The following is a 10,726-nucleotide window of genomic DNA, read 5'->3' as shown; positions in this document are numbered from 1 at the left end:
GGTGACCCAGAGTGGCCGTCCACTTTTCACGTGAGAACATTGACCCATAACAACCGACCCCGTCCTCTCCACGCTGGAATCCCGCCGAGCAGCCACTTCGAAGGCGTCGGATTGGGTCTTGGCGGGAACTGGGTCTAGGCAGGCCAGCAGCGAAGGGCAGGTCCTGCAGCAGCCGGGAGAGGCGGCCGGGGCATTGTTTCAGGCCCTCGGGTGGGGTCCTGCAGGGGGAGGGGAGGCGGTGTGTCCTCGCAACCCGCTGCGTAGTCCTCCCAGAGGACCCGGGCATCCGAGCGTCGGAGCACTCGGGCTTTGTGGAGTGTTGGGAGTCTCCATGGAAACCCAAAGGAACTCAGAGAAGGTCACGACGGAGGTCGGCGGGTTTTCGGGCCGCGCCCTCTGTCCACTCTCGGACCCCAGCCCTACAGCAAGGCCTGTCGGGAGTTGTAGTCCCAAGGCGGCGGCCGCGCGCGGCGCCGAGGATGCGGAGCGCCGCCTGTCCCCGCCTCCCGCAAACCTGCTGGAGCGAGGTGGAGGGCACTGGGGAGGAGCCGTCGCATCGGTGATTGGCCGAGGCCGCCTCCAGCCCCCGTCCACGTCCCCTCCCCCTCGCAGCTTGGGACTCCAGCGCCCGGCCGCGCTAAGGCGGCGATCCAGCGAGCGCGCGTGCAGCCGCCGCCGCCCCGAGCCCCCGCAGCTCCCGCGCCGCGGCGAGACCCAGGAGAGACCGACCCGCCGACGGACTCTCGAAGCTGCAGCATCCTGGAAGAGTGGGTGATGGCGGGGCGGGCGGTGGGCTTATTTCTCCCCGGGCTGGGACATCCATTTTACGCCCTCTGTTTCTCTGAGAGGCGCACAAAAGGGCGGGGATTGGGGCGCGCCTAGGGGCCCGGCCGCAGGGGACGCGCGGCGAGAAGATGGTTTGGGGTTGTGGGCTGCTATCAGTGTTAAACTGGGGTCCGAATGGGGTCCTCTTTGTACTCCCACGGAGCGCGGTGTGGTGCCTTGCTCACAGTAGGCGTTTATGTGTGCTCATGGCATTGCAAAGAACTGGGGTGAGGAGGCGGCTTGGTTGAAAGGGTTTCACTCCCAGCACACAGTAGGCGCCCAGCCGCTCTCGTCGAGGTGCAGTGAACCGCTAGAAGACTGGACGGGGGCTTCTCCGGCTGCGGTCCCTTCCTGCCCGAGTCCCTAGCTCGGCGCTGTCCCCAGCCCCCACCCATACACACACCGTCTATCCATCCCGCCTCCGGGTTGGGATTTGCCCAGCCTGGAGCGGACCCCCCGACCCATTCCATCCTCTGGCTAATGGAGCGGACGCCTGAGGATGACTCGCCTGCCGCCTCCGAGGCACCTGCCTGAACCACAAAGAATGCCTGCCGCTGCCCGGCCCAGAAAGGGCGCCGAGCGTGGTTCCTTCTGTTGAGCCCAGCGCGGGAGCCCTGCCCGCAGCATCGATCTTGGCGAGCGAGAGACCTCAACGCCCCAAGCCTGGGGAGGGGGCAGGAGTTGGAGCTGGAGAGAGGCTGGGATGCAGAGAGGCGGAGGCGAGGCCACCGTTTGAGCAAAGATGGGGAGATGGGGAATCTGGGTGGGGACAGGTGTCTGGGTTTGGGAGGAGGGGGAAGTGAAGACCAGGGTTTGAGGATGAAAGAGAAGGGGGAGGAAGCAGGAAAGGAGCTTGGTGTAGGTGGCGCGACTTGAGGCTGGGGCTAATGAAGAATGAGGCGGCGAGGGTAGATGCTGGAGGGTGGAGACCGCCTGGGTTTGAGGAGGGTAGACGCTAGGGAGGAGGAGACTCGCGCGGTGCGGAGGAGGGGAGGTCTCGGGGGGAAGGGAGGGGCAGGCGGTTTGGAGGCGGGCCTCAGGCCTGAGGACCCTCAGCTCTAGTTGTGAGGCCTGGAGGTCCAGGTGGCTGGCTGGGCGTGGCTCTTGGTCTGGGAGACAGACCCAGGATCTGGGACCGGGCTGGGCTGTCCCTGCGAGGAGCTTTGTCTCCGGGCTTGATACAAGCCCGTGGGGACTCTTAGGGTTTTGTGATAATCTGCAGCCCCGCAGGCACACCCTTTTCTTCGCGGAGCTGAAAGGCTTGGTCCAGTGGCAGATGCTGCCTGGGAGGCGGAATGGGGACCGTCTCCCGCCAGGCAGACCTGGAGAACAATAGCTGGCACGGGTCTCTGCCCGACGACGAACTAGGGCCCCCCAGGACTCGTGTGCAGCTTTCTGGTGCAGAAAATGCTCCCGGAGAAATCTCAGGGCACGTGCTCATGTTGGGGGTTTATGTTGGTACTCCAAGCTTCGCCGTTAATGCCGGGATGGGAGTCGCGCGTTCCCCCAGACAGACGTGTAGACAGCCGCCGCCTCCAGCTTTGGTGCCTTCTGTTTGCGGCCGCACCGCTTGCCCCACGCCGCTGATTAGCAACCGAGACGTGGCGGGGCCCGGCGGCGACCTGCAGGTCGCCTCGGTGCAGAGTGGGGCCCCCTTAGCAGCCGGCTTTGTCTGCGGTGGCGGCCACATTGAAGGGCTGCTGTGTGTTCCTAAAAGGAGCAGTCAGGGCTCGTGCGGATTGTAGTAAAATCGGGAGAAGCGGGCGTGGAGATGACTCGCCAAGGGTCGGGCTCCTGGTTTTCGAACCTGCAGCCAGGGGATCTGAGCTTCCCTTTGCCAGTGACCACACCCAAGCCAATACCTCCATCCTTTACAGGTTTTGCTTGTATTGTCTGCTGACCTAAGACGGGGGCGGCTCTGTGATAGGAGGTGGCTACTTGCCCATGGGAAAGCAGATGAATAGAAATGGAAACAGAAAAGAGGGATTCAACATAGCTTTCCATGCACTCCTAGCCTTGCTCGCTGTCTAAGCACCTTTCCTGTCATGTTGCAGCACCTTAACGGTGTGAAATGATAGCCAAAAACCAAAACGCTGTTTTACAGATATTTTTTTATCATTGTTTAGCTAACATTAAACGTGACTCGTTAACATAAGGTTTGTAATTTTAAATTGTCATTTATTAAAATAAAAAGAGCACGGCAGAAGCATTTTTATTCCAAGAGTGGAGGAAACTTGGCTAAATGACAGCATCATAGGACTAGTTGAAGTGACTTATATTTGCCATTAAGTTCATTGATGAGCCTTTTGGCTCTCTTAACCTAACCTTGAAACTCAGGATTTTCTTTCTTAACCAAGTTGATGCATAAGGCGAGGCGCTGTGATGTGACTTTTGGCTCTTGCCCAGGGTGTATGGTAGTTGCCAACAGGAAGGCCTCTGGACTGGGTTGTACTGAGTGGCCACAGGACAGCAGCAGTAGGCTATATATTGCTGATTTTAAAGGATGGTGCTTTGAAGAGGTGCCTCTCAGAATTTGCAAAAATGGTCTAGAAAGACTAGCTGGAATGTTGCTCACTGGGTGTTTTTTTAAGCTAAATTAATATATCCACTTATCTCCAGAATAGGTGAAAACCAGAAATCCCAATATTAGAAAACCAGGAATCTGCCACTGAAGGCTTTTTCCTGTAGAAGAGCCCAATGGGAAATAGGTTTTCATGTCATTGCCCTAGGGGAGAAGTTTCAAGAGGGGATGTTTTCTTGGTTTATTATTTTTGAAAGAATTTTATGGGTTTGTTTCAGGGTATAATCCTAGTAAGGCACTATGTGAGCATCCAGCCCAATTTTTCCTTCATGGTAAGGAGTCCATAGATGAGGAATACCAGTGTGACCAGTCCATCTCTGCAGGGAAGATGGAGAGAAAGTAACATTCCCCTTCCACCTCCTGGGACAATACCTAGGAGACAGGGCTCAGAAGGGAGAGGCAGGTGGCCACAGAAAGGACTTTATGTCCCTAGAATTCTGGGGTGCCATTCTTAACTCCCATCTTCCTGAACCTGGAGACCTCAGCTAGATCTACAAAAGATGTTCACAGAGTGTGAAGACCTAGCCGTCTTTAGTATAGCCTCCCCAGGATGCAGATGTAAGCCGGGGTACTTTTCAGTATTCTCAGTGTACTACCTGGTTCCTTTTCTGGAAACAGGTACACAGCAAGACAAGTCTACACTACACAGTTGGCCAAAATTAGCTTACGGGACTTGGTGTAGGCTTCATCTGTGGTACCTGTACCTCTCTCTGTCCTCCTCCTGCTATGGATATCTGAGAATGTCCTCTCCTTAATAATAGCTCCTCTGACCCAGGATTCAGCGTGACTCTGCATTAGCCCTGAGGAACTGTAGGCCAGAGGCCATCACAACTGTGGACAAATCTCAGGGGGGAAATTAGGATTTAGATCACATTAAGAGCCAGAGAAGCTGGTCTTATTAGAAAAGAGTATCCGAGACCACGTTTATCTTTCTGGTAAAAAAATTAGCCAAATTCCCATAGAATCTGATCCTGTGCATACGTTTTTGTTTTCTGAGCTATAAGAAAATATTTCAGAAAAGTCTTCCCAGACTGAGTTCATGGGATCCTGTAGGAGAACAATAATACAGAAAATCTTTGTCGATGTGAAAACCCTGTAGAGAGAAGTTGAAATAATAGGAAATCAAATGAGAATAACAAGAAGGTGTTTGATCTTATTGTACTGCTAGTGAATAAATGAGAAATAATATTAAGATTGCTTTGCCTTAAATTTTTTATGTGAAAAGGTTCAAATACAACAGTATGAATCTTTAATGAACTTCGATATTTATTTATAAAAATGGACCCATCCTATACTTATCACGAAAGAAATTCATGAAGGAATATTATTTATGATTTGTTCTATTTCAATTTTTAAAGCTCATTTAATTTAAAATAAATGGACTTAACCATAGCATCCTGAGCCCCTCACGCCCTCCCATCAATCACAGCCCAGTATGGTGCTTGTTCCTGTGCCGCCTCCTGCCTGAACCCCCTCCTCACAGCCAGACTCAGAGGCAATGTGCACAGGAGGAGAGCCTGGGTCTAGGCCAGACAGCCTGGGGTCAAATCCCAACTTTCTGTCTGTCTTTCCTTAAGCGAGTTCCTTTTCTCTTAGGGACTCAGTGTCTTTGTCTGTACAATGGGGATTATATGAGTTAGTATATGTATAGCACCGAGAGCACTGTCTGGTACTTAGTCAGTGCTCAATAAATGTGGGTTATCACCATCAGCACCATCGTCATACTTTCCCCCCAGAACATATGTCCACAATAAAACATTTGGATTCCCCCATTTAATCTTTCATCCCAGGGGCCAAACAGGCTGCTGTGGGTATAAACAGTGGGGACAGAGAGAATGATCAGGACCCCTTTCTGAAGCTCCCACCCTTGCAAATAGTAGGAATAGCTCCGTGCTGAGTCTGAGCTTCTTTAAGCACAGCTGTTTTCAGCAGCTGAGTACTTGCAGAGTGAAGAATGTTCCAGAAGTGCTCTGACCCCAGCTTTGCCGAATCATCCCCAGGTGTGAAATTGACCTGGTGTCTCACCCTGCTCCTGCGCCATCTAAAGGAACAATCAGGCACCCATGGCTGCTGAGGTGCTGTTTCTAGGCTATTCTGTTCTTGGTGTGAGAATGAGCAATCATGATTGGTTGATGGCAAATTGTTGGGAATAAAAATATCTCAAGTTTTCCAGCTGAGAAGTAAACTCAGCACCACAGAATTACTTATTTAACAAACACTTTCAAAGCACTCACTCTGTGCTAGGGGTTTCTGTGTTAAGTACTAGCATTATCCCCATTTTATAGGTGAAGCAAACAGAGGTACAAAAATCACCCAGCTAGAGAAGTGGCATAGCCAAGCTTCAAACCCAAGGAGTCTGCTGCTTAGAGTCTGTTATAACCTGGGGTTCTCCAGAGAAATGAAACCAATAAGGATTGGCTTCTGTGATTGTGGGGGCCGATATGTGTAGGGCAGGTCATCAGGCTGGAGACACTCAGGCAGGAGCTGATGTCTTGGTCTTCAGGCAGAGAATTTCTTCTTCCTAAGGGAAAGCTTAGTTTTTCTCCTAAGGACTTTCAACTGGTTGTCTGAGACCCACCCATATTATCAAGGGAAATCCCCCTTACTTAAAGTCAACTGATTTAACCACATCTACAAAATACCTTCACAGCAACACATATAGATGAGTGTGTGATTGAATAACTAGGTATTATAGCCTAGCCAAATTGACACAAAAAACTAACCATCACAGGGGTCTGCGCTTTTAAACACTGTCCCAAGCTAAGAAGCCTGTATGTTGGGTGTAAGGCTTACAATAAACTAAAGAACTTAGCAATGTGCTATCCTATTATGAAACGGTGCTCCTCACTTTGTTTGAAATAGAATTTGGACCTCTTTTTTCATCCATGTCGCTTCTAGCACAAAATGTTGCTCCAAGTAAGCTTTCAATAATAATATTGAAAGAATGAGCAACTGAATGCTTTAGATGATATTTTATAAGATTTTCCAGCCATTGACACCTCTGGTTCCCCATGTAAATTTAAAATCTTTTGGCCCAAGTGAGGTTGAGGTGTAATGAATGACGAGATTCTTATGAAAAAAAGGGAGGCTATCTGCATCCTGAATTGAGCATTGTGTCACTCTCCGCCTCCCGACATCTGTCCATTTTCATTCGCTCAGCAAAGTTTTTTGGGTCTGTCACTCCTTATGAATGTGTCTCCCACACTTTATCAGCGCCCAATACCTAGTCACACCATCTTTGTGTCACTTCAGTGTCCATTTACAGGCAGCCCCTTTGTTGATTTCAAATCCGCCATGGGCTGCTCTGATTTCTCAGGCCCTGGGTCTTTATTCTTCCCTGCTTTTGTCTGTCTCTGTCCTTCCTTTTGTACTTCATGCAGAGCATGATCCACTATTGATGGAGAAGTTGCCTCCGTTCTTATTGTTACCACTTCAACCAGTTCTGTCGTTGTGGATCGATATGTTCATTCTGTTATAAAATTCAAACGCAGCCCCCCCGTTTTCTCATTTAATTTCTTTTTGCTCCTGTTTCCAACACATGTGAAACACAGCTTTAATGCAGTTACTTGGATTGTTTCAAGTTTGCCATACTGCCAAGTATGTGGGGTGGGTGAGGGTGTATTTTAAAAAGAGTTCTACTGTGGAAACTTTTTAGAGAAGCATAACATATACAGAAAGGTACACAAAACAAATATATAGCTTAATGAATGTTCACAAACTAAACATAGCTATGTGATCAGTACCAGATCAAGAAACAGATTAGCAGTACCCAAAAGCCCCCTCAAATCCCCTCCCAGTCATCCAGTCATTACCCTTCCTCCAAGGTCACTAAACACTGTCCTGACTTCTTACAGCATAGATCAGCCTTATTTTTGAACTTTTTACAAATGGAATCATAGTGTGGGTGGCTTCTTTTGCTCAACATTATGCTTGTTGCATTTCATTTGCTCATTTTCATTGCTACATAGCATTTCATTGTGTAAATGTAGCACAATGTTGTTTGTCGATTATATTGTTAATGGGCATTTGGGTAGTTTCCAGTTTGGGTTATCATGAATAGTGCTACTGTGTCCGTGTCTTTTGGTGAACATATGTGTGTTTCTGTTGGGTATGGACTTAGGAATGGAATTGCTGGGTCAAAGGTACGCACGTGTTGGTTTTAGTAGACCATGCTAAATACAGAGGATGCCAAAAAAATGTATACACATTTTAAGAAAGGAAAAAACTGTATTAAAATTGTAATACTCAATATATATCAATAACAAAAGATGAATTCAAGTCACATTTGACTTCTGCAATTACAAGAGGTGCTCAAAGTGGTTACCATCAGCATAATTTTAATATTAGTTTTTTCCTTTTTAAAAAATGCATATACATTTTTTTGGCACCCTCTGTAGTGAGATTAATGGTGAAATTAAAAAAATAAATCATACTCTGACATACTCTAAGGTATGCAATGCTGTGATTAAACTATTTTTAGAAACCCTAAAGGCTGGTAAAACGTGTGGTTTGATCAAAGATGGGTTTCAAACTCTTATCCTTCAGCAAAAAATAGAATTTTAAGCTGTGTCTGATTCCATGGTAGCTGAAATGAACATTTTTAATGGCTGTGCTTCAGCCTTAGTCTTGCTACAGCAATTTCCTTACTCCTCTTTCTTAAGGAAAAGGTGAGAGTCAGATTATAATTGCAACATGGGTCCAAAGATTCCAGTCCTGTCAGCCTTGAACAAGGTTAACAAGTGATTTTTATTCTGTTGACTATTTTCTATTTCTTGTATTGGGTCAAATAGCAATTTTGAACTGTATGATTTCTGTGACCTAAAAAAATTCCTCAAAAAGTATCAGCTTGGAATCACAAAGTTCAGAATTCTTCATTGGGAATTTGAATTATAGAATATATCCCCTTTTTCATGGGTTTCTTAAAAAGACAAAATGGACATGATTTTTACAACTGGATTATAATGGAAAAAAGCTCTGCAGCCATTGGAAACCAATACAGATGAGGCACAAAGATATGAGCCATAGCCTTTAAACGGGGGATGTAAGGCAAACCCATCTCACCTCCAGGGCTGGGCTTCACCCTTGACCCAGGAGAAATGGCAACGATAAACATGGCCAGCGTGTATCAAGGGCCTCGATTTGGGCATAATTATATACAGGATGATGCTAATGAAACCTTGCGACCAAAGGAGCATGACAAGGGAGTCGTGAATTCTTAACTTGGCTGGTTTTTCCTTATGAGACCAAGTTGTTCCTGAGAAAGAGTGTTTCATGTCCTGTCATATTTGGTATTGGTCCTCATACAAGCAGGTGAGCGAGATCAGCTTTATCATTGCTTTAAAACCCAGATTTACTGCTTGAGCTCTGCATCCCTTCAGCACCTAGATACTTCATATCTTTTATAATGTGGGATTTAATTTTGTACTTTAAAATGTATACATATAATATGCTAGTATTTAATCAATTATAAAACCACCTATAGACTGTTTTGCTAATATAGCTAGAGTCGTTTTTGCTTTTTCCAAACCCTTGTCCATATGCTCACGTAATTTTTACAGATCCACCTCCAGAAATGGCTCCAGGCTTTTGGCATCTCACCCCTATTTATACTGGTTCAGTTCAGCCGCTGGCCTGGAGCCATGGGGACAGTCTTGACACTGACCCCCAGACCTGTAGCCCAGATGCCCTCCTGGGAACCTATTTCTTGACTTGTGGACCAGACTGGAGTTTCAATTCTTTCCTACTATTGCTTCTTACAGCTTCCCCTTGGTCTGAGCCAGAAGCACCCTGATGCAAGTTTGAAATATCTTTGAAGCCTTAGTAACAGCTTTATTGAGATATAGTTTACTTGCCATAAAGTTCACCCATGTAAAGTGTACAATTCAACAGTTTTTAGTGTAGTCACAGAGTTGTACAACCATCACCATACTCTAATTTTAGAACATTTTCATCACTCCCAAAAGAAACCCTTTATCCATCCCCCTCCACCACTACCCCACCCTTACCTCACCCCCAGCTCCCGTCCCCCAGCTCTCGGCAACAGCTCATCTACTTTCTATCTCTAGATTTGCCTGTTTTGGACATTTCGTACAAATGGAATCATATGTGGCCTTTTGTGACTGTTGAAGCCTCATTTTTTTTTAAAAAGATTTTTATTGGGAAATTGGGGGATGGGAACAGCGCTGGGGAATTGGGGGAAGGGGAACAGACAAGTTGCTGTCGTTTTGTTCTTCAGTCTAGTTGTGGAGGACGTTGCTTCACTGGCCCAAGCTGGCACCATCATTGTGCTCTTCCCAGGCGAGGCAGATCAGTCGCCAGCATCTGGACGGCCGCTCACGCTGGCTGCTGGCTACACACGGTAGCCCATGGCAACCCACTGCAGCAAGGGCTGCAGCCTAGCCATCGCCTGCAACTCATGGCAGCCCAGCTCCAGGTTGAGCTGTTGTTCAGCATCCTAGCTGTGGAGGGCAGTGTTACTGGCCCTCATATGTGGGATCCAAACGGGGGCCCTCTGGCATCCCAAGCCAGCTCTTAACCAACGTGCCACTCGGCCGGCCCTGAAGCCTCATTTTTTAACTTTTAAAAAAGTTAATGCAATGTCTACACTCTAATTCGCAATATACCCTTTTTTTCGGTTTTGCTATAGAGTTATAAAGAATTTTGGAAATTATATGTAGTCAACATGTTTAACTCCACCACAGTGTTCCAGGAAGAGGTGCCCTGTTTGCCCCAAGGTTTCATGCCACACTCCTTGGGCTCCCGTCTGAAAGGACAGATGTAGATCATTCTGACTTCATCTAGTTGTCTTTCTATCCAGAGCAGGTGAAAATCCAAAAGTAGGATTGTTTGAGTAGATGATTAAAAGGGATGATGATTAACATTTTCTGAACATCTGCCTCTAGCCAGGCACCATGCTAAGTACTGTGGGAAGAAAACGGTGGGGGGGCACCAGCCTTGAAGACTGTAACCAACTGTCCGTGAAGAGATGGAGCATAACCAAGCGGGGGTGGCAGAGTCCACAGGCTGAGAGAATAATCCTGGCCAGTAGGTACATCAAAGGTCTTCCTTGACAAGGTGTTCTGGGCAGGATAGGGGGAAGAGGACATTGCGGCAGAGGGATAGGTGTGACCAAGGGTAGGGCCAAGGATGTGTTTGGCTGGTCAGAGGAGGGAGGCTTGGGCAGCAGGGGAGGGAGACAGACTGAAGGTAGAAGGGACCACTGAGCACATGCCCACCCCCATGCTCCCATCTCTCCCTGCGCTTTCCCCTTGGGGGTCTCTGTGCTCAGGGGAGTAACAGGAGGGAACCTGAAGGACTGAA

At 48.0% G+C, this 10,726-nt stretch overlaps 1 protein-coding gene across 1 annotated transcript in view; it reads left to right on the top strand.

The window, feature by feature from the left end:
• The first annotated feature begins 545 nt into the window (after positions 1–545).
• DPYSL5 (dihydropyrimidinase like 5) overlaps positions 546–10,726 on the top strand; it is an 81,364-nt gene continuing 71,183 nt past the window's right edge. Inside the window, exon 1 of the mRNA XM_019642028.1 lies at positions 546–767. The gene's annotated coding sequence lies outside the window, so the exon portion shown is untranslated. The remainder of the gene's footprint in view (positions 768–10,726) is intronic.

Source organism: Hipposideros armiger, unplaced genomic scaffold (genome assembly GCF_001890085.2).
Source record: "Hipposideros armiger isolate ML-2016 unplaced genomic scaffold, ASM189008v1 scaffold_0, whole genome shotgun sequence".
NCBI classification, from domain to species: Eukaryota; Metazoa; Chordata; class Mammalia; order Chiroptera; family Hipposideridae; genus Hipposideros; species Hipposideros armiger.
The sequence above is the reverse complement of the archived record's forward strand: the minus strand, read 5'-3'. Positions and strand labels throughout refer to the sequence as shown.